General features: G+C 46.6%; 1 protein-coding gene and 1 long non-coding RNA gene across 2 annotated transcripts in view; both read left to right on the forward strand.

Moving 5' to 3' along the window:
* The first annotated feature begins 16,001 nt into the window (after positions 1–16,001).
* On the forward strand, positions 16,002–18,200 carry LOC144579344 (uncharacterized). The gene is made up of 3 exons (XR_013526748.1): positions 16,002–16,133; positions 16,945–17,036; positions 18,072–18,200. It is a non-coding gene; the product is annotated as an uncharacterized LOC144579344 (long non-coding RNA).
* Positions 18,201–19,729: 1,529 nt separating this feature from the next.
* Positions 19,730–21,766, forward strand: part of DTNB (dystrobrevin beta) — a 307,598-nt gene continuing 305,561 nt past the window's right edge. The window contains exon 1 of the mRNA XM_017964498.5: positions 19,730–19,776. The gene's annotated coding sequence lies outside the window, so the exon portion shown is untranslated. The remainder of the gene's footprint in view (positions 19,777–21,766) is intronic.

The following is a 21,766-nucleotide window of genomic DNA, read 5'->3' on the forward strand; positions in this document are numbered from 1 at the left end:
CCATAAATCAGCTGCAATTTTTAAGAAGTACTCATAAGAGCTTTCTGGATGGACTGGCTTTTTTGTTATCATTTAGTGGGTTGTGAGGCTGAATAATGGCCCCTCCAAGAGGTCCGTGCCCTCATCCCTGGAACTATGACAAAAGGGAAAGAAACTTGACAGGTGCACTTGAGTTAAAGATCTTGAGGTGTGGACATGGTCCTTGATTATCTGTGTGGGCTACAGGACTCCTTGTAAGATGGAGGCAGAGGACTAGTGGGGGCAGAAAGTGATGTAATTGATGGAGGCAGAGGGAGAAAGGCAGTGTGACACAAGGTCCCAAGACAAGGAACAGGGGGGCAGCCTCTTGAAGCTGGAAAGGCAATAGGCTTTTCCTGGAGCCTCCAGAGGAACCAGCCTGCAGGCACGTTAATCTTATCCCTGAAAAACTCATTTTGCATCTCTGACCTCTAGGACTGTAAGAGAATCATTCTGTGTTGTTTAAGCGACTGAATTTTGGTAATGTGTGTTTACTTTTCTTCTTTTTTTTTTTTTTTAAATGAAGTCTTGCTCTGTAGCCCAGGCTGGAGTGCAGTGACCTGATCTCAGCTCACTGCAACCTCTGCTTCCTGGGTTCTCCTGCCTCTGCCTCTCAAGTAGCTGGAATTACAGGTGCATGCTGCCATGCCCAGCTAATTTTTTTTGTATTTTTAGTAGAGAGAGGGTTTTGCCATGTTGCCCAAGCTGGTCTTGAACTCCTGAGTTCAAGCGACCCAGCTGCCTCAGCCTCCCAGAGTGCTGGGATTACAGGCATGAGCCACTGCGCCTGGCCACCAGCCATGTTTTCATCTAAACCCCACAATAGGAAAATGTATGAATCCTTCTTATTTTTCTTTCTTTTTTTTTTTGAGACAGAGTCTTGCTCTGTCGTCAGGCTGGAGTACAGTGGCGCAATCTCGGCTCACTGCAACCTCCGCCTCCTGGGTTCAAGCAATTCTTCTGCCTCAGCCTCCCAAGAGGCTGGGACCACAGGCACATGCCACCACACCTGGCTAATTTTTGTATTTTTTAGTAGAGATGGGGTTTCACCATTTTGGCCAGGATGGTCTCGATCTCTGGACCGCAATGATCCACCCACCTCAGCCTCCCAAAGTGCTGGGATTACAGGCATGAGCCACCGTGAATCCTTCTTCTTGTTCGGATTCCATCTCTTCTGTCTAGTTGCTGAGCAGATCTCATTACGGGAAGCCAGAAAGAATGGCAGGGCTGTCTTAGAGAAGGAAGGCGTGTAAGAGTGGAATCTCATCTCCTTTTTCCCTAGAGGCTATTTCTTCTGCGTCCATTTTGGTAGTTTTGGCAGTTGTCTTTCTAGAAATCTGTTCATTTCCTCTCAGTTATCGAATGTGTTAATATACGGTTAGGCGTAGCTTTGCCTATGATCCGTTCTACTTTGGTGACGTCAGTAGTCATGCCCCCTCTTTTATTTCTGAATTTAGTAATTTGAGTGTTGTCTTTTCTTGGTTATTTTATCTGAAAGTTTGATAATTTTGTTCATCTTTTCAGAAAAGCAGCTTTGGTTTTATTGATGTTCTCTGTTATTTTTCTATTTTTTTTTCTTTTTCTTTTTTTTTTTTTTTTTGGTTTGAGGCAGGCTCTAAGTCTGTTGCCTTGCCCAGGCTGTAGTACAGTGGCGCCATCATGTGCTCAAATGATCCTCCCGCCTCAGCCTCCCAAGTAGCTGGGACCACAGGCACGTGCCACCACACCTGGCTGTTTTTTGTTTTGTTTTGTTTTGTTTTGGAGACAGAGTCTCACTATGGTGCCCAGGCTAGAGCACAACGGCACGATCTCGGCTCACTGCAACCTCAGCCTCCCAGGTTCAAGAGATTACAGGTGTATGCTACCACACCCAGCTAATGTTTTGTATTTTTAGTAGAAACAAGGTTTCACTATGTTGGCCAGGCTGGTCTCCAACTCCTGGCCTCAAGTGATCTGCCTGTCTTAGCCTCCCAAAGTGCTAGGATTATAGGCATGAGCCACTATGCCCAACCACATCTGGCTAATTTTTAAATTTTTTTGTAAAATCAGGGTCTCATGGTGTAGCCCTGGCTGGTTTCTAATACCTGGACTCAACTGATGCCTTCCACCTTGGCTTCCCAAAATGTTGGAATTACAGGCATGAGCTACTGCACCTGGCCTTTATCTATTTTCGATTACATTAATCTCCATTCTAATCTTTATTATTTTCTTCTGCCGCTTGTTTTAGGTTTATTTCACTCTTTTTTTTTCTCTGTTTTAAGGTGGAAGGTAAATTATTGATTTGAGCGTGTTCTTTTTGAATGGAAGGATTTATAGCTATACATTTCCATTAAGCACTGCACTAGCTGCATCCCATATTTTGGTATGTTGTGCTAAATTTTTAAATAAACTATTGTATGTTAAGTTATTGACTTGAATTTACATAGGTACTAGTAACTGAAATTTTGAAGATAAAAACATATAAAATGTATTACTCACCTTTAAGGGGGGAGAGTAACTTACTGAGTAATAAGATATGGATTAAGAATTGTAGTGTGTAGAGTATAAAGATATTATGTATTAATTTCCTCTTTCTCTTTTTTTTCCTTTTAGTTATTCCTACCTAGATATGTCTTACCGTAAGGGCAGCAGGGCCAAATCTGAACCCATTACACATTTCCTGTAAGTTACCCAAATTACAGACATTGTGCTTAGGAGGAAACAGCCTCAATAACGCTTATAAGCTTCAGACTACGGCGTGAAATTTGCGTCTTTCACTTCAGTGCATCACTGAGTTTTTTTGTTGTTGTTGTTGCTCTTTTTGTTTTGTTGAGACGGAGTCTTGCTCTGTCACCCAGGCCAGAGTGCAGTGGCCCGATCTTGACTCACTACAATCTCTACCTCCCAGGTTCAAGCAATTCTCCTGCCTCAGCCTCCTGAGTAGCTGGGATTACAGGCGCCCACCACCATGCCTAGATAACTTTTATATTTTTAGTAGAGACAGTGTTTCACCATGTTGGCCAGGCTGGTCTCAAACCCTTGACCTCAGGTAATCTGCCTGCCTCGACCTCCCAAAGTGCTGGGATTACAGTGGCTGTGAGCCACTGAGCCTAGCGTGTTTCAAGTTTTATCAGGAAACTGGCAAGTTTTTGTTTAGTCACCTCCATTTTCCTTTTTCTTTCTTTCTTTTTTTTTTTTGAGACAGAGTCTCACTCTGTCGCCCAGGCTGGAGGGCAGTGTCATGACCTTGGCGGCTCACTGCAACCTCTACCTCCCAGGTTCAAATGATTCTCCTGCCTCAGCTTCCCAAGTGGCTGTGATTACAGGTGTGCACCACCACTCCTGGCTAATTTTTGTATTTTTAGTAGACACAGTGTTTTGCCATGTTGGCCAGGTTGGTCTCGAACTCCTGACCTCAGGTGATCTTCCTGCCTCAGCCTCCCAAAGTGCAGGTATTGCAGGCATGAGCCACCGTGCCCAGTGTCACCTCCATTTTTACAGAACCATTTTTAAGACCTATGGGTGGAATTAGCTCAATGATAAAGTATGTCCTTATATTTCCTAGGGATTGGAAAAGCCAAAGGCTAAAAAGAAACTTTTCTTCACCTTCTCCCAATTCCTTCCCTTCCTGTACCCACCATCACTGTGATACTAACCCTCTCTTAGTACTAGGCATTCCCCTGCATTCCATGTGGGGCTCCTCTCTCCAACAAAATCCTCCAAATTTCTCCTTATGTCTTGGGAGCTGGCACTCCCTCCTACTGCCCTCTTCCCCCAAGGGAAGCTGACTCTGCTGTCTCACGAGTAGTTCACTGGAGGAAAACTTGACATTCAGGCTAATAGTTCTCTGTGTTTCCTTTCATAGCAACGCTGCTTACTTACACAATTCTGCCCAGGAGTAGCCAGCCCTGACATCTCCACCTTGGGGTATTTATAGGCTGTTATCACAGTTCCCCTGTTTCACAGGCTGTGAAATGAGTTGGGTACCTTTAGGCTTTCTTCTCCCTCCATCCACGTATATAGACAGAGACTAGAATCTGCCACTCTAGAACAAAGCATGGGACAAGGCACCAATCAAGTCAAAGTACAGCTCGACCAGAAACCGTCCACACACCAAGCTAGAGTTTGAGCTGTTCACACCCCTCGCCCTAGCGCCACCCTCTCATCCTGTGAACAGAGCATCGCCCAGCCTGCTGCTTCCACAGCTGCAAAGGAGCATTCACTTGACTGTTTGGCACAGGAGGCCTAGCTTCTGGCCTTTCGGGCTTTTACCAGGCCTTCCTCACTGAGCTTAATCACGTCTAGGTTTTCGATTTAAAGTGAGAGACCTGTGACTTCTTTCACTTGAACCCTTAGAAGCAATTGTAGGGTTCTTAGTTGGCCTAATTTCAATATTGTTGTGTCTCAGGGAACAGCGAGGCCCAAGGAGATGGGGAGAGATGGGGGCACTGTCAGTTGGTGGAGCGTGGTCAGAACACACACACATTTATTGATTACGTTCCCTGGCTTTTATGGACTTTTATCTTCATGGTACCTGCGAACAATCATAATAGTAACATCGAAAATGACTGATCACAGGTCAGTAAAACAGATATCATGATCATGAAAAACCTGGAAATTGCAAGATGACCAAGATGTGACACAGAGACATGAAGTGAGCACATGCTATTGGAAAAATGGCCCCAATAGACTTGCTAGACACCGGGTTGCCACAAACCTTCCATTTGTCAAAAATGCATTATCTTTGAAGGACAATAAAGCAAAGTGCTATCAAATGGGCTGTAACTACATACAGTTCTGTTATTGTAGGTTTCAGTCCTGAGTATGGGTTATCCTGCAATTCAGGGAAGAAAAGAGACAGCGGAAAGATTGATAACTGTAACACTAACACATTGCTTTTTTTTTTTTGGAGATGCAGTTTCACTCTTGTCACCCAGGCTGGAGTGCAGTGGCATGGCCTCAGCTCTCTGCAACCTCTGCCTCCTGGGTTTAAGTGATTCTCCTGCCCAGCCTCCTGAGTTGCTGAGATTACAGGTGCATGCCATCACACCCAGCTAATTTTTGTATTTTTAGCAGAGACGAGGTTTCACCACGTTGGCCAGGCTGGTCTTAAATTCCTGACATCAAACAATCCACCCACCTCAATCTCCCAAAGTGCTGGGATTACAGGTGTGAGCCACCATGCCCAACTTAAAAGTTTTTAAGAAACAAAGATTACTTGACACAATTCTTCACAAACATTATTTTTTGCATATTGCTTTGTCATATTTGTATTTTCTATTCTTGAAAAATACATTTTTTTTACAGTTCATCCTGCACGCTGAAGTAGTTGAAAATATATATTTAATAGTGTAAACATTTCCCTAAGTTTCTATGTAATCTTTTTAAGAAATTTAAGGATTTCTTTATTTAAAGAAATGACGGCCTCATTCACTGAGTCAGTACGTGTAACAGACGACATACCATTTCCTTGCTTGTTGTATGTTAAGTTTTTGTCAGCAAAATCATTACGGTAAAGGGTGCCAATGAATTCAGTGCTCCAGAGGGGGGTGGTCAGGGTGCCACAGTGCAGGGTGCTGGTGCCCACTGCCGTGTGAGGGCTGGAGTGTGATGCCCCACACAAGTCACTCACCTGCCTTACCAGAGGCTGCCTTACCAGTTCTATGCACCTTAACTGATGCTTCATCCAAAAAAACCCAAAAAACTCATGGAAAGAAAAAAATGTTGAGGCTCGTGTCATCTGTAGTATTGGATGAATCAAATGGTGCCCTCCCAGGGTCTAAGAGCCAGAGCCCACTGGTCACCAAATGATAAAAGTTCTACTGGGCCCCAGGAATAGCATAGCTGCTGCAGGCGTTTCTGAGCCGGAACTGGGGAGTGGACAGTGCTGGGGACTGACGTGGGTTGTGTGATGACCTCCTGCTTCTCCAGTTCTTTATGTCATAGCTGCAACCACGTGGCCCTGCCGGAGCACCTGGCATCCCCAACTGCTGAACTGTGAGTCTCAAACTCCAGTGTGGTAGGAACTGCCTTGGGAAGGGAGTGCTGAAAGTAGAGATTCTCAGTCCCAGCCCTCTGATGGATAGGTCTGGGATGGAGCAAGGAGTGAGCATTTTTGACAAGTACATCAATTTTCCTTTTACAATAATTAAGCAGATGTGAGACACGCTGCCTTGGACCCTAGCTCAGGGACTGTAACAAGATGGTTTTCAGGCTGGAAGCACCTCCTGATGTTATAGCTGGATTTCTACCAGTGGATTCTGTCTAGTTCCCAAGAAATGGGGATCTGCTTAACTCCCCAATCCCAGCTGGGCCCAACTGCCAGCTCACAGACCTCCATGACACCATCTGCTCAAATGCAGGACACAGCCTTGTCCAGCATAGAAGCCATCATTGTCTGCCGGGCCATTGGGGAGGTCACCAGGTGATAGTCACCCATCTGTCTCCTCTTCTATCTTCTAGGCCCATCTTCCCACCCCAACCCCAACATACCCTGAGTCCTGTGGGGGACCTTCTCATCCTGCTGAGTGCACTCGCGCTGCCTCCTCCGTGCTGCCCCCAAGCTTGTCTTACCTCTGCATGTCAATTCCTCTCTGCTGGGCCCATCCTGTCGCTGAGAGAACTGCTCTCCAGTGAGAACCCAAAACAGCCAGACCTGGAGCCATAGTGAGCGCCCTGTTTGGCAACTGCTAGTCTACTTCTAGCTCCTGTTTTGTCAGCCTTTCTAAAGAACAGCATTGGAACCTTCATGGATAACCTCCAAAATTACATCTTTCCAGATCCCCACCCTGCCTTTTTTATTTTTGCAAGCAAACTGAAGTGCAGCAGTGTGATCTCAGTTCACTGCAGCCTCTGCCTCCTGGACTCAAGTGATCCTCCTACTTCAGCCTCCCGAGTAGCTGGGACTGCAGGTGCTCACCACTATGCAAAGTGAATTGTTCTCTTTTTTTTGAGACAGAGTCTCGATATGTCACTCAGGCTGGAGTGCAGTGGTACAATCTTGGCTCACTGCATCCTCCACCTCCCAGGTTCAAGTGATTCTCCTGTCTCAGCCTCCTGAGTAGCTGGGCCTACAGGTGCTTGTCACTACACCCAGCTAATTTTTTTTTGTATTTTTAGTAGAGATGGGTTTTCATGATGTTAGCCAGGATGGTCTCCTGATTTCGTGATCTGCGTGTCTTGGCCTCCCAAAGTGCTGGGATTACAGGTGTAAGCCACCACACCCGGCCTTGTATTTCTTATTTTATTTTTTTTTAGTGATGGTGTTTCCCCATATTGCCCAGGCTGGTCTCAAAGTTCTGGACTCAAGTGACCTGCCTGCCTCAGTCTCCCAAAGTGTTGAGATCACAGGCATGAGCCACAGTGCCCAGCCTGTGCTTTTAAAAAAATAATCAGGGTCTCACTCTGTCATCCAGGCTGCACTCCTCTGACCAGGCTGGAGTGCAGTATTGCAGCTATGGCTCACTGAAGTCTCAAACTCCTGGACTCAAGCAATGCTCACCCTCAGCCTCTTGAGTAGATAAGACTACAGACAAACCACCAAACCAGCTAATCAAAACAAATTATTGGCCGGGCGCAGTGGCTCACACCTGTAATCCCAGCACTTTGGGACGCCGGGGCAGGTGGATCACGAGGTCGATCGAGACCATCCTGGCCAACACGGTGAAACCCTGACTCTACTAAAAATACAAAAATTAGCTGGGCGTGGTGGTGTGTGTCTGTAACCCAGCTACTCAGGAGGCTGAGGCAGGAGAATCGCTTGAACCCAGGGGGCAGAGGCTGTGGTGAGCCAAGATTGGGTCACTGCACTCCAGTCTGGCGACAGAGCAAGACTCTGTCTCAAAACCAACAAAAAAAATTGTTTTGGCCAGCTGTGGTGGGTCACACCTATAATCCCAGCACTTTGGGAGGCAGAGGTGGGTGGGTCACCCAAGGTCAGGACTTTGACATCAGTCTGGCCAACATAGTGAAACCTCGTCTCTACTAAAAATACAAAATTTAGCCGGGCATGGTGGTGCATACCTATAGTCCCAGCTACTTGGGAGGCTGAGGCAGGAGGATTTCTTGAACCTCGGAGACAGAGGTTGCAGTGAGTCAAGATTGTGCCACTGCATTCCAACCTGGGCAACAGAGCAAGACTCTGTCTTAAAAAAAACTCTGTTGCCCAGGATAGTCTCAAACTCCCAGCCACCCCCACCTCAGCTGCCTGCTGCTCTTGTTTGTGTTCCTGCCCAGGGTATTAGGATATCTCTGCACTGAAGACATTCGGGCCACACTACCCAGTGGTCTCTTGCTGTCCTCAGTCACCAACCCTTCAACATTTACAAACAAATGAACACGAGGTTAAATATACAGTTAGTGTTACGGTCAGTTAGGCAAAGCCAATGAATGCCAGCCATTTAATGATATCTTCTTATCATTCTGCTATATGCTATTTAATCATGAATGGTAGGCAGTAAGCTCTAGTTACAGTGATATATTGCTGGTGACTCAGATATATATTTGTAAATTAGACCTGACCCCTGATTCATAAACCAATAAAATATGAACTTTAATTTATTGTATGTACCCGCAGTGGGCCTATTTCACCACTAGAAGGCAAAGGTTCAGTGTTTCTGCCTTTTTCTTTTTCTGGGCAGCTTAAGGCTAATGTGCCAGTGAACAGAGGGGTCCCAGGTCCCTGGAGTCTGGAAGGGCATGGGAGGCAAAGAAATGGGCGGTTATTGTTTAAGGGGTACAACATTTCATCTGTGGAGGATGGAAAAGTTCTGGGGATGGAGGGTGGTGAAGGCTGCACAGCAATGTGAATCTAATTCATGCCACTGAACTGGACACATAAAAATGGTTACCCTGGTAAATTTTATGTTTATACATTTTATCACAATTTTCAAAAATTAAAACATATATTACTGAAAATCTCAGCTCCAGGTTGTTAATGTCTTGTCTTTTTTTTTTTTTTTTTTTTTGAGAGAGAGTCTTGCTCTGTTGCCCAGGCTGAAGTGCAGTGGTGCAATCTCGACTCACCACAACCTCCACCTCCCAGGTCAAGCGATTCTCCTGCTTCAGCCTCCCGAGTAGCTGGGACTACACGCATGCACCACCACGCCTGGCTAATTTTTGTATTTTTAGTAGAGATGGCATTTCACCATATTGGCCAGGCTGGTCTTGAACTCCTGACCTTGTGATCCACCTGCCTCGGCCTCCCAAAGTGCTGGGATTACAGGCGTGAGCCACCGCACCTGGCTAACGTCTTCTCTTTTAAAGCAGCTGTCTGCTCACGGATACCCACCCAAGGAACACAATCCCAGGCACAGGGACAGCCCTGCTGTCTGGCTTAATAAACAGGAGGCCTCAAAAAAGGCTGGCTGTCTTCAGCATGTCCTTGAAAGCTCCTAAGAGCCCTCATGTCCCAACCTTCCATTAAACTCACCCTGTGGGTCCCCAGCCTGGATAATCACCGTCGGATGCTGCTTCAGCCTGATGCCGCCAGCATTGCTGGGGAGAAGCAATGAGCCAGCTGGCTCTGCTGCAGCCTCAATGCTATCGCGCCCAGCAGGGACCTCTGTGTTGCTTGGCAATCCCATTTTTTCCAGCCGGTCAAATCAGTAGCTCATTTTTCACTGTGACTCTTCCAAAGTTTTCTGCTTTCTTTAAGCTTTCACTTTTCCATATCCCCATCATGCCCACAGCAAAATATCTCCCTTCCTGCTTCTCTAACCGCATCATGTTCTTATCCATTTTGTTTGTCCTGGAGCTGATGCTCAGGCCTTCTCCAGCCCTCTCCATCCCCTATTTCAACTCAGCATCAATTATTTTATATATTGGGATTCTGAATAAGGTTAGTCTGAAAGTTTCTGTTGTTAAAAAAATTTTTTTTCATGGTATTGCCTTGGAGGCTCAAGTGTCTGTTTCCTGAGGAAGCCGACCCACCAATGCCCCAGTCCCCTTCCCTGCACACACTGATTATCTGATGCTCACATAATCTTTATCCACCAACCTCTTACCTGCAAACATGCTCAGAGGCACACACCCTAAAAAATGTCCCCTTGATGTTGAGGCATTTAGCTTGCCAGCCCAGCTCTCCTCTCCTTATTATCAATAAGTGCTCTCAACTCCTGACACTGGCCCCACCCCAAAGCTTTCTCATGAGGCCCCATCCCCTCCCCAGCTGCCTTACCCAGCTACATTCCCGGCACCCTCCACAGCAGATGTTCTCTTTGTCCCAGCCTTCGGGGCATTGATCTCCTCCGATCCCGTCACCATCACTGGTTTCTCCAACATCTGTTCTTCTAACACCTAAACATTGTTCTCGAAGTTTCTGCCTTCGGTGTTGTGTTTTTTTTTGTTTGTTTTTGAGACAGAGTCTCTCTCTGTCACCAGGCTGGAGTACAGTGGTGTGATCTTGGCCTCTGCCTCCCGGGTTCTAGTGATTCTCCTGCCTCAGCCTCCCAAGTAGCTGGGACTACAGGTGCCTGCCATCACGCCCAGCTAATTTTTGTATTTTTAGTAGAGATGGGGTTTCACCATGCTGGCCAGGATGGTCTCGATTTCTTGACCTCATGATCTGCCTGCCTCGGCCTCCCAAAGTGCTGGGATTACAGGTGTGAGCCACCGCGCCCGGCCTTCATTGTTCTTAGACACTGCTACCTTTTCATCTGCAGCCTGCTCAGCGAATAGCTCCCAAATCCAGCCCCAACTGCTCTCCTAAGCTCGAACCTAAACTCAACTGCTTGTAAGACACGGCCACTTGCATCTAACTCACTGCATCCCAAGCCCCACATCCCAAGCCCCTTTCTTCTGGGTTTTCTGTTCTCATCGTCAGTGTCACTAGTGGTCTGTCTCCCAGGCCTTAAGACCAGGAAAAGCGGGTTAGTGAATCTACCAGTCCTGGCCCTGCGGTGCTGCTCACACCTGTCTTTGCCTTTCCGTTCAGCTGCTGAACTCCTAGCCCAATCAAATTCTCATCCTTCCGTGCTTCACTTCCTGGCTTCCTATCTTCCCCACTCTGATTCTGTCTTCACACTCCTGGCACTGTGCCTTATTCTAAAGCACAGCCAGGCAGACCATTCACAATGCAGCCACTCCCGGCTCCAACCTCTCTTTCCCATGTATCTCTTGCTGTGCTCTCTGGCTTGGCTCAGCTGGACCACTCACCTCTGCCCGAGTGTGCTGTGGCTCCCCAACCTTTGCTTTCTGACTTACACTGGCTACTCAGCCTGAAACGCCTTCCCCAGGCATCTGACAAAGCCCTTCAAGACCCATTGCAGGTGACCCTTCCAGCTGACCATGATCTCTTCCTGACTTTGGTAGCACTGATTTCCTCCCTTCAAAGTCCTGACTCGTAGCATAGTCCGCTCTGTCCCTCCCCACCCAGTTGCGAGCTCCTTGCAGCAACAACCCCATCTTACTCATTTTCGTTACCCTCTTCAGGGTCTTATACAAAGCGGTTGCTTAACGATGCCAGCCGGTTTGAATGGCAATGATCTTCACTGCTGATGGGAGGATGAGATGATGTCTCTTTTCTTGGTGCTCCTCTCTGGTTTCCAGCAACAAGAACACTTTGGGCAGGTCATGTCCGGTCAGCACAGGTTCCATTTTGTCAGATCTCCTGCCAGAACCATCGTGGGTAAAAGGTGGGTGCCTGAGGGACCCTCTGAATTGCCTGGCTTGTTACTCTCTCCCTGGTTCCCCTCTGTGATGTGGCTCTGGGTGGCATGAATGACCCTCGCTGGGCAGGGACTCCTGGTCAGCCCCTCTTGGTCACCAGTGGGTCTCTTGGATGCTATCAGGAGAGGCTCAGGTCTGTTTCAGGGATCCTGCCAGCTTGGGCTCCAGGTGACCCCCAGACCTGCTGTGCAGTGGTGCTGGGGCTGTGGACATGGGCTTTCCCATTCTCCCACAGGAACACCTGGTCAGTCACTACAGTGAAGGACACAGAGACATGATAGTCTTTTAGAAAGCCTTATTATAGGCTGGGCCAAAGGCAGCTAGTTATCTCGGTTGATGGTTCACAGTCATGGATCAAGCTCTTTGTTGAACTCTTTCCCTCCTTCTCATTACTGTACTTGATCAGTCTAAAAATAATAAAATAAAAAGCCTGTTTGGGTACGGTGGCTCATCCCTATAATCCCAGGACTTTGGGAGGCTGAAGCAGGAGGATCACTTGAAGTCAGGAGTTGGAGACCAGCCTGGGCAACGTGGCAAGACCCTATCTCTTAAAACAAAACTAGCCAGGTGTGGTGGCATGTACCTATAGTCCCAGCTACTTGGGAGGCTGAGATGGGAGGATCTCTTGAGCCTATGAGTCTGAGGCTGTAGTGAGCTATGATCACATCACTGTGCTCCAGTCCCAATGATAGAGATCCTGTCTCTTAAAACAATACATTTTTTAAAAGCCTTATTATAAGGATAACCTATAAAAGCCTTAAAAAAATGTGTTTTTAAAAACCTTCAATATAATCTCAGCTTTTTTTATTTTTATTTTTAAGACAGGGTCTTACTCTGTTGCCCAGGCTGGAGTGCAGTGGCACAATCTAGGCTCACTGCAACCTCCGTCTCCCAGGTTCAAGTGGTTCTCCTGCCTCAGCCTCCTGAGTAGCTGGGACTACGGGTGTGCCTCACCATGTCCAGCTAATTTTTTTGTATTTTAGTAGGGACGGGTTTCGCCATGTTGGTCAGGCTGGTCTCAAACTCCTGACCTCAGGTGATCCACCTGCCCTGGCCTCCCAAAGTGCTGGGATTATAGGCATGAGCCACTGCGCTGGGCCTCAGGTCTTTTGTACAGTTATTTTCATATTTGCGTGTTTCCTTCTGGCCTTTGTCCATATGCATTATCTATTTTCAGATAGGTCTAGAAATAGTATAGGATAATATTTTGCTTTCTCCATTGATTATGAAATCATAAACACCCATGATTTTCCAGCTTTCATAATAATCCTTAATGGTTGTATAATATTGCACAGGTGATAATTTATTCTTTTTATTAGACATTTAGGTTGTTTCTGGTTTTTTTACCTTAGAGGTGATGCATATAACTTTTATCTTATGTTTTATTATGTCCTTGGGATTACAAAGTCACAGGATGAATCTTTTTATGACTTGATTCTTATCCCCACATGCTTTTATAGGGTTATACTGATTTATAGATAATAGTATTTCGGTGCTCCTGTCGCCCATTGTATTGCTCATGTCTATTCAGATTCAACAGATGTTTGATTTCTTATTATGTGGAAGTCACTTTCATATTTAATTGTGCATTAAAATCTTTTCCTAGCTGGGCCTGGTGGCTCACACCTTAATCCCAGCACTTTGGGAGGCTGAGGCGGGTGGATCACCTGAGGTCAGGAGTTTGAGACCAGCCTGGCCAACATGGTGAAACCCCGTCTCTACTAAAAATACACAAATTAGCTGGGCGTGGTGACAGGTGCCTATAATCCCAGCTACTCAATCCCAGCTACTCAGGAAGCTGAGGCAGGAGAATCACTTGAACCTGGGAGGCAGAGGTTGTAGTGAGCTGAGATCGCGCCATTGCACTCCAGGCTGGACAATAAAAGCAAAACCCTGTCTCAAAAAGAAAAAAAATACTTTCCTAGAACCCATCTGGGGGTGGTGGCTTAGGCCTGTACTCCCAGCGCACCCAGGCTGGAGTGCAGTGGCACGATCTCGGCTCACTGCAGTCTCCACCTCCCAGGTTCAAGTTATTTTCCTGCCTCGGCCTCCTGAGTAGCTGGGATTACAAGTTTGCACCACCATGCCTGGATCATTTTTAAATTTATGGTAGAGATGGGGTTTCACCATGTTGGCTAGGCTGGTCTTGAACTCTTGGCCTCAGGTGATCCACACGTCTCAGCCCCCCAAAGTGTTGGGATTCCAGGTATGAGTCACCTCGCCTGGCCTGCTCTGGATCTTTAAGACCCCACAGTTAAGCCAAGACCTCTGTTAAATAATGTAAGACTTAATGGCACTGCCTTCTAAAAGGAGCCATCACTATTTCTCCTTGAAGTCATCCCTGCAGACTGGCATAATAAGTGTGAAGTGGCCTCAATGCCGTCTGTCCCCCATGCCTTTTCTTATGTCTCTACCTTCTCTTGTGATGCCAAGAATGCCCTTTCTCTACCTCTCCACGTGCTAACCCTCTCCGATCCTTAAGTACTAGCTCCACCAAGAAGGCTTTTTCTTTTTCTTTCCTTTTCTTTTTTTTTTGTTGTTTTTTGAGACAGGGTCTCACTCTGTTGCCCAGGCTAGAGTGCAGTGTATAACCACGGCTCACTGCAGCCTTAACTTCCCAAGCTCAGGTGATCCTCCCACCTCAGCCTTCCTAGTAGCTGAGACTACAGGCAAGTACCACCACACTTGGCTAATTTTTTTATTTTTTATAGAGATAGGGTTTTGCCATGTTGTCCATGCTGGTCTCAAACTCCTAGGCACAAGCAATCCACCTACCTTGGCCTTCCAAACTGCTGGGATTACAGGACTGAGTCACTGCACCCAGCCAAGAAGGGTTTTTCAGTCTTCCTGTGTATCGGTTATCTATTGCTGTCTAGCAAAACCATCTTGAAAATTTTACCTAACTAACAAGGATCTATCATGATTTATAATTTGATATTATTCTGTGGATTGGCTGAATGTGCCTGGAAACGCTCATTCAGCATAGGGTAACCCCATCTGATGGTCCAAGATATCTATCTAGCAGTTGTTGCTGGCTGCCACCAGGGGTATCTCCGTTCTCCTAAACATGGCCTCTCATCCTCTAGCAGACCAGACTGGCTTCCTTACATGGAAGTCTCGGCAATGTTCCAAGAGGACAAGCCCCACTGTGCAAGTACTTACAAGCCTCTGGTTGTGTGATGTGTGTCGTTCTCCCTTGGCCAAAGCTAATCACAAGGCCAAGGTCAGATCCAGAGGGTTATTCATGATTCATTGGACCATTACTCAGATGATCTACTACAGTTCTCCCTGGGTCACAAATGGTTCACATCCCTCCCACATGCTAAACACACTCACTGTTTCACGATCTCTTGAAGTCTCGTCCAATCTTGGCCCCAGGCTCAAAGTGTAGGGTCTCATGATCTATACCAGGCCCAGGTGTGGCCATGGTGCTCAAGTGCAGTTCCTCAGATGGCTCCTCTTGATCTAAAAAGACAAAGTATTGACCTGGCATGGTGGCTCACACCTCTAAACCTAGCACTTTGGGAGGCCAAGGCAGGTCGATCATGAGGTCAGAAGATCCAGACCATCTCTACTAAAATTCCAAAAATTAGCCAAGTGTGGTGGTGCGTGCTTGTAATTCAGCTACTTGGGGAGCTGAGGCAGGAGAATCGCTTGAACCAGGGAGGTGGAAATTGCAGTGAGCTGAGACCACACCACTGCCACTGCACTCCTGACCTCAGGCATGCACCACCATGCCCAGCTAGGTTTTGTATTTTTAGTAGACACAAGGTTTCACAGGCTGGTCTCCAACTCCTGACCTCAAGTGAACTGCCCACCTCAGCCTTCCCAAGCACTGTGATTACAGGCTTGTGCCATGGCGCTGGGCCCGTGGGTATGTTTCCTGTCTTTCGAGTTGCTACAGATGACAGTTTGGCAGTACTATTTCCACGACTTGAATTCTTCCCTCTACTCCTTCTTTCAGTGCTGTGACACACAAGTCACTCTCCCTCCAACCTCTGGCAGCTGTTTCCTCCTGAACCCTCTGGGCTGCACCAGCAACCTCCTTGCCACCCTTCTAGCCACCTTCTGCCATGCTGTCAAAAGCCAAAATGACATGCTGTGTTTTATTACAGCACTCTCTTCTCCCGGGTACCAATTTCTGCCTGTAAGCTATTGCTGCATAACAAATCACCCCAAAACTTTTAGTCGTCAAACAACATCGATTTATTGTTTCTCTCAATTCTGCAGGTCAGCTGGAGGCTCGTCAGCTGGCGTCACCAGGGCCCAGCCAAGTGGCTGCACTTAACGGTAAGGTCAGCTGGCCTGGAACACCCTAGAGGGTCTCATTCCCATGCCTGACAGTAGGTGCTGCCTGACAGCTGGAGTGCCTCAGTTTCCCGCCACAAGGCCTTTCATATTCCATTAAGGAGACTGGCTTCCTTACAAGGTGGTCCAAGGGCAACGTGCCAAGACAGCAGGCCCTAGTGGTAAGTATTTATCCAGTCTTTGCTTATGTCATGTGTGCATTGCTTTAAGTCACATGGCAGCATCAGAGTCCATGTAGGAGGGGAACACAAAAAAGCACACATATCAAGAGGTGCGACTCATTGGGGACCATCACTGTGACAGTCGGCCACACTAGGGCTCCAGTTGGAATGAGTCTTTGGGCTCCCATAGCTCTCTGAAGCTCTATTAAAAAGCACTTAGCCAGGCATGGTGGCTCATACCTGTAATCCCAGCAGTCTGGGAGGTTGAGGCAGGAGGATTGAGGATTGCTTGAGCCCAGGAGTTCAAGCCTGGGCAAAATGGTGAGACCCTGTCTCTACAAAAAATACTTTAAAAAATTAGCCAGGCATGGTGGTGTACACCTGTGGTCCCAGCTACATGGGAGGCTGAGGTGAGAGAATTGCTTGAGCCCAGGAGGTCGAGGCTATGGTGACCTGTGTTCGCTTCACTGCACTCCAGCCTGGGTGACAGAGTCAGACCCTGTCTCAAAAAACAAACAAACAAACAAAAAACCACTTAACATAGTCTCTTGAAAATCATCAGTTTTATATAACTCACTTGCCATCTTTAAACTGCCCCCTCCGCTCCCCTCCCCTCCCTTCCCTTTTTTCTTTTCTTTTCGACAGAGTCTTGCTCTGTTACCCAGGCTGGAGTACAGTGGCACAGTCATAGCTCATGGCAACCTCAAACTCCTGGGCTCAAGTGATCCTCCTACCTCAGCCTCCCAAGTAGCTGGGACTGTAGGTGCATGCAACCACATCAGGCTAATTTATTTTTACATTTATTTTGCAGAGACAGGGTTTATCATGTTGCCCAGGCTGGCCTCAAACTCCTGGCCTCAAGGGATCCTACCAGCTGAGCATCTCAAAGTGCCGGGATTGCAGGTATAAGCCACCATGCCTGACCTTTAAACTTCTTTAAGCAGAAGTTGCCAGGTCTTTCCTATCTTCTATTTCATAGGCTAGTATGGGGCAGACATTCATTCAATAGGAACTGCTTGCGAAAGAGTACTAGCAACACACTGCACTGCTGTTTGTGTGAGGGGTTCCTCCTTGGTGTTTCTCAATAGATACCCAAAGTGCTGCACAGGTTCCGAATCTCCCTGGGTCTCTGACTGTTCCAGGCTTCTGAAAAGTCATGAAAAGCTGTTGGCTGGCAGAAATATGGTTTCAGCTATGTCTACAAGCAGAAAAAGCTTGTTCATCATCATCACAACTAACACCTGCACTGCAGCCAGGTGCAGATCCTGTAGGGCCCAATCAGAAAGCCCAGGCCTGGCTGTGCATGGTGGCTCACACCTGTAATCCCAGCACTTTGGGAGGCAGAGGTGGGCGGATCACCTTAGGTCAAGAGAACAGACTGACCAAATGCTAAAACCCTGTCTCTATTAAAAATTACAAAACTAGTCAGGTGTGGTGGCACACACTTCTAATCCCAGCTACTCGGCAGGGCTGAGGCAGGAGAATCACTTGAACCCAGGAGGCATAGGTTGCAGTGAGAGGAGATTGCGCCATTGCATTCCAGCCTGGGTGACAAATGCGAAACTCCATCTCAAAAAAAATTAAAAAAAAGGTAATGATTCAGGCCCTACAAAAATCAGTCATGTGGAACCAAAAGAGTGGCTGAATTGTGTAGAGGCTGAGTTCCGAAATGCTGAGTCAGCACACAAATGTGCGAGGCACACAGCAGGACAGGTGAACCCTGCATGAGGAAGTGAGCAAATGTTGAGAAGCTAAGAAGGTGAAACGAGAGATAGATGGAGCAGCTCAGCATCCACAACTGGAAAGCTCTTTCCTGTGCCTGGGTCCCGCTGGCCTCATGCCTTCTTCTCTCCAGTTCTAGAGAGATGGCATGGAAGGGGCCTGGGAGAGGAAGGGGATGTGTATCTCACTTCTCTTTCCTTCCTCACATGATAACAGGGACCATGGAAACATACCCTAATGCTGCCCAAGGCTGTCTGGTACATGCTGAAATCTAAAGCAGCTGAGGCTGGATGTGGTGGCTCACACCTAGAATCCCAGCACTTTGGGAGGCTGAGGCGGGCAGATCATTTGAGGCCAGGAGTTCAAGACCAGCCTGGCCAACATGATGAAACCTCATCTTCACTAAAAATGCAAAAATTAGCTGGGCATGGTGGTGCATGCCTGTAATCCCAGCTGCTTGGGAGGCTGAAGCAGGAGAATCACTTGAACCTGGGAGGCGGAGGTTGCAGCGAGCCAAGACTATGCCTCTGCACTCCAGCTCGGGCAACAGAGCAAGACTCATCTCAAAAATAAATAAATACATAAAAATAAAAAATAAAGCAGCTGAGCCTCCCTTCCCTCACCCACGACCATGCAGGGGCACCCTGGACGTATTTCAGACCTTGCACGCCGAGCCGGCGGAATGGTCTCTACTTCTATCCCAGCTAGTTTCCAGCGCCCTTTGCACTCTTTGTACAGCCAGAAACCCTTCAAATGATTAACTTTAACAAATGGGAGAAGCTCAGTGCTCCTCGACCCTGGCTACGCATTATATCACTTGGGGTCACTTAAAAAAATTCAGCCCAGGTGCAGTGGCTCATGCCTGGTCCTAGTGCTTTGGGAGGCTGAGGCCAGAGGATCTCCTGAGCCTAAGAGTTTGAGGCTGCAATGAGCAAGACTCTGTCTCTTAAAAAAAATTAGTTCCGCCAGGCGTGATGGCTCACGCCTAGAATCTCAGCGCTTTGGGAGACTGAGGCAGGTGGATCACGAGGTCAAGAGATCGAGACCATCCTGGTCTCGATCCAGGGTTTCACATGGTAAAACCCTGTCTCTACTAAAAATACAAAAATGAGCCGGGCATGGTGGCATTAGCCTGTAGTTCCAGCTACTCAGGAGGCTGAGGCAGGAGAATTTCTTGAACCCAGGAGGCGGAGGTTGCTGGGAGCTGAGATCGCGCCATTGCACTCCAGCCTGGGTAACAGGCTGGAAAAAAAAGATTAGTTCATCTAGATGAATTTTGGGTGCAGGTATATTTTCTCAAAAGCATACCAGGTGACAGGTATGTGAGAACAGCTTGAATTACCCTTGAGCCAGTTTAGAATGTTTTGTCAACATAGAATTTGTTGACATTTTCAGGTGTTTGACAACACTACATAAATAAACAAGCCTTTGATAAACTAACAAAACCTGTAGGACACTCTTCCTCGGACACTCTAGCCTCTGGATTGCCTTCTTGGGGTAATTCTTGGGATCTTTTGGGGTGCCATCAAGCCTCCTGCCTCGTGAGCTTTGCATGGTATGGCAGAATGATAGCTAATCACCCCTGTAATCCCAGCACCTGGAAAATATGACAGAAGTCTCGCTAGCTATCCAAGCCAGTCCAAATTTCAGCTTGACACCTAAGGACAGTTTTATTGAAGAATACAACTGCTGTTCCCGAGATAAATCTTAGAAAGCTTTGTCTTGAAAGGTTTTTCATGCAATTTGTCACAGGCTCTCATAATCCACAGGATGATACAGAGAGTAAAGATCAACACCACCATTAGCGCTGCCTCTCTTCCCCGCCCTCCGAATCCCACTCAGAGGTGTTCGAGCTGGTTTTCTGTGCCAGCTTCATTCCACATTTGGCCAAGACCGAGGACTCAGGCTTCAGCCTCTGGGGGTAAGGATTTCCACATTGTTATTTGCCATGCAAAATAGCAGTTCCTATTCATTTCTTCCAAATCTGCCTCTGTCAACACAGATGGCGCGCTACCCCGTACTGCTGGGACTGTGAGATTCGGCAACATTGTCTGTGTCCTGACTGTGCGGACCTTTGGCAGCCAAGCTATCACCATCCCCTGAAGGATGGATTTTGGTTTTTGTTTGCCTCCTGTGAAGGACCTTCTTTCTGCTAATCATTTGAATTACTCTCTCCTGGACCCCTTCCAGTCCTATCACGCCATCTGTAAATGGCAGAGAACAGAACGAGACACACATTATGGTGTCAATGTATAATAATTTGATACAAAGATGCGATTATGATGTTTTGTTTTGAGTATTGCTATCTGCACGTTCTTGGTTTTTTTGGTGGGATGGGGGTGGAGGTGGGAGAAGGAAGCTAGAAGCCAGAGCAGGCTGGACAGTGGATTTTATTTACAACTTTAAGGAATGGTTTTCAGGTTCATTAAATTGTTTTCCTTCAGCTGTTATTACCTTCCTCCTGCTCACACTGACACTCGGAGGGCAGGTGTCTGCCCTCCCACGCAGCTCGCTCACATCCTTCTGTAGCCTCCTCCCTGCCACTCTCAGCTCACTCACTACCTGGCACATGACCTTGGCGATTCCACCACGCATCTCTTCCCCAGATCATTTATCACTATGGTAATTAAGACTTGGATGTTCAGACTGTGGAATGAAAATAGAACAGGTTCTAGCACAGATTTTAAAAAATATTTTTCTTCCTGCCTCCAAAAAAGTACATGTTCATTTAAGACAGTTTGAAAATACAAACAAATGCAAAGAAAATTAAAATAATTCTTAATCCTATTACCCAGAGATAACTTCTTCAAATATTTTGGTTTATATTCATCCAGTCTTATTCAAGGAACACAGTAAACACACACTTTTTCCCTTTATCTTTGATAAATATTATATTTGATATATTCAAAGAATATATGTAACATTACACTCCCCCCACAAGAATCAAAACATTATAAACAATGGCAGTAATTGTCATTTACCTAAGTGCACCCCTTAGTCTCCCACTTCCTCTCATGGGGTGGGAGTATCATTCCCTTGCCTTATTTTTTTTCCCCTTGCCTTATTAAAGTAATTTTAGAAATTGTTTGTGTTTATTTGATTTTCAGCTTTGTAAAAATGGTAACATGCTATGAGTCATATGTTTCCTGCTTTTTTCACGAAGAAAAATGTTGGTTCAATTTATCCATGCTGTGTTATGCAAATGTTCTTTTATTTTTGCTGCTGTTTAATATTTCCACTGTGGAGATATACACATTTATACATTCATTTTTCTCTTGCTGGCCATTTGGATTGTTTTCATAAGTCTCAAGAACAGGCTGGGAGTGGTGGCTCATGCCTGTAATCCCAGCACTTTGGGAGGCTAAGGCAGGCAGATTGCCTGAGCTCATGAGTTCGAGACCAGCCTGGGCAACATGGTGAAACCCTGTCTCTATGACATACAAAAATTAGTTGGGCGTGCTCATGCACGCTTGTGATCCCAGCTACCCTGGATGCTGAGGCATGAGAATTGCTTGAACCTGGGAGGCAGAGGTTGCAGTGAGCCAAGATTATGCCACTTCACTCCAGCCTGGGTGACAGAGCGAGACTCTGCCTCCAAAAAAAAAAAGTACTAAGGACAGTGCAGTGATTGCACATTCCCCTTGGTGCATGCATGAAGAGTATCTTTGGGGTTGAATAGCTGGATATAAGGTAGGTAGAATTTCAACCTGTTAAATATTGGCAAAATGGTTGTACCAATTTATACTCTCACCATTACTGTATAGGAGTTTCCAATTGATTAGCCTTTTTTCCAACATTTGGAATTGTGAAACTTTAAAACTTGCCATGCTAGTAGGTGTACAACGTTGTAGTATTAATTTGCATTTTCCTGAATGCGAATGAAATGGAGGATCTTTTTCTATGTTTATTGA

Source organism: Callithrix jacchus, chromosome 14, assembly GCF_049354715.1.
Source record: "Callithrix jacchus isolate 240 chromosome 14, calJac240_pri, whole genome shotgun sequence".
In the NCBI taxonomy this organism is placed as follows: domain Eukaryota; kingdom Metazoa; phylum Chordata; class Mammalia; order Primates; family Cebidae; genus Callithrix; species Callithrix jacchus.